This window comes from Balaenoptera musculus, chromosome 10, assembly GCF_009873245.2.
Source record: "Balaenoptera musculus isolate JJ_BM4_2016_0621 chromosome 10, mBalMus1.pri.v3, whole genome shotgun sequence".
NCBI lineage: Eukaryota > Metazoa > Chordata > Mammalia > Artiodactyla > Balaenopteridae > Balaenoptera > Balaenoptera musculus.
Window position 1 is genome coordinate 39,535,649 of NC_045794.1, and position 2,366 is coordinate 39,538,014.

The 2,366-nt window shown below is 40.3% G+C and overlaps 1 pseudogene; it reads right to left on the minus strand.

Moving 5' to 3' along the window:
* Nucleotides 1–623: 623 nt before the first annotated feature.
* LOC118902765 lies at nt 624–1,884 on the minus strand (annotated as a pseudogene).
* Nucleotides 1,885–2,366: the final 482 nt, after the last annotated feature.

Consider the following 2,366-nt stretch of genomic DNA (forward strand, 5'->3'; position numbering starts at 1 on the left):
GGGATCGAACCCGTGCCCCCTGCAGTGGAAGCGTGGAGCCCTAACCACTGGACCGCCAGGGAATTCCCTGTTTGGAGTTTTGTTTGTTTGTTTGTTTGTTTTGTTTTGTTTTCTTTTTTAATTATTTTTTAAAATTAATTAATTTATTTATTTATTTTTGCTGTGTTGGGTTTTCGTTTCTGTACGAGGGCTTTCTCTAGTTGTGGCAAGCGGGGGCCACTCTTCATCGCGGTGTGCGGGCCTCTCACTGTCGGGGCCTCTCTTGTTGCGGAGCACAGGCTCCAGACGCGCAGGCTCAGTAGTTGTGGCTCACGGGCCTAGTTTCTCCGTGGCATGTGGGATCTTCCCAGACCAGGGCTCGAACCCGTGTCCCCTGCATTAGCAGGCAGATTCCCAACCACTGCGCCACCAGGGAAGCCCCTGTTTGTTTGTTTTTTTATTTATTTATGTTTTCATTTGGAAATGTTTAAATCAGTGCAGTGAAACTAAGTTTTAGAGACACTGGACGTCATTAGTTTGGATATCATTAGTTTATTATAAGAGGGAGACATGGAAATTGAAAGATTTCAGAACTTCCATGGAATGGGTGGCTTCATGCTATGCCACTTCAATAGTGATTTATTTCAGTCTACATACTTTCCAAGAATGTCACCAGCTCTAAATAAGAAATAATCCTTGCTGTCTAGATCTACTTTAGCGCCTCCATATTCTGGGAGAAGGACTTTATCTCCAACTTTCATGCTAACTGGTTTCCTTTAGAGCCCCATCCAATAGCTACTACTGTTGCTTGCAATAATTTTCCTTGAGATTTTTCTGGAAGCATAATCCCTCCTTGGTTACAGTTTTGGCTGTGCTCCTTTCAACTAATACTTGGTCAAAGAGGGGAAGAAACTTTCCAAATGCCTGTCCTGCCTTGACTGGCCCCTGCTGCAGTTCATACTCTGCGCCTCCACTGCGAGGAGAGACCCGAAGTTGGAATCATCTTTTTATCATGCTGTCACATTCAGTTCCATTAGTAAATTCTATCAGCTTTATCTTCAAAATATGCCTATTACTTTTTATCACATCACCTTATTTCATAGCACTTATAGAATATGAAATTACTTTGTTTGTATATTTATTTACTTGTTTAAAATTTCTCCCTAATTAGAATGCAGAGTCCATGCCTGTTTTTGTGGAAATCAGTTTTGATTGCCCTCCCCAAAAACACTTTTTTCCATTATTCTTTGCCAAGATAACCCTCTTCTTTTTTTTTTTTTAAGCGTATGCACGTGCTCAATCCCAGGGATTGAGGGAACCCTGTTTCCCTTTGCCAGATACTTGCTTTCTCAGTCTCCTTCATATTTGGACCCAGTTCTGGCCAAAGGGTGTTTCTGGGAATGTTTTTTCTCCCTAATCGAAAAAGATTGCATCCTGAGGAAAGCTCTCTTGTTTCACTCCTATCCCTTGCTTTCTGCTTTTGGAGATGTTCTGTGAAGGTATGATGCCTGGAACCAACTTAAGACCTTGAGGGTCTTAATGCAAAGAGAATCAGAGATGCCAACTCAGTGCTCTCACATTGTGAAGCTGCTTAGCCAACCTTAAAACCAGCTTTCTCCAGATGTATTACTACATAGTAGGTGCTTAATATGTAATTTGTTGTTGAAATGTTGAACTTGGTGATTGATTGGATATAGGGTGTGAAGAAAACTGAGAAATGAAGGTTAATTTTCAGGTTTTTGGTTTAAATAACTGGTTGAATGGTGGTATTTTTCAATGAGATCAGAATCCTGAAGGAAGAAGTAGGTGGGAACTGAAGAAGGGACACAGGGGAAGCTAACAGTTTAGCTTTAGACACATTTTGAGGTTTAAGTGTTTGTGGTACATATACCTGGAGATATCCATTAGTCAGTCATATATGCAGATATGAAGAGAGGAGAGAGAGATATAGATTTGAAAAGTTTTCAACATAAAGATGATAATTAAGTCATGAGAATGGTTAAGACCACTCAGGGGGGATATGTAGAGCTAGGAGAGTTGTGGTCTTAATAGAGAACCTGGCTTTAGTAGGGAATCTGAAGAATGACCATATTTGAAGTAGAGAAAAGGATTCTATAAAAGGAGTCTGAGAAGCAATGATCAGAGAGGGAGAACTGGGGGACTCTCACAATCCAAGGAAGGAGAGAGTTTCAAGATGGAGAAGTGGTACAATGTCAAATGCTGTAGAGAGGTTAAGTAGGATAAAGACTGGAAAGTGTCCACTGTGTGTATGTAGAAAACAATATGGCTTCTATTTTTATTTATGTATTAGACAATATTTATTGAGAGCCTACTATGGCAGGTACTCCTTTTAAGTGTTGGGTAGATATAACAATGAACAAAATATG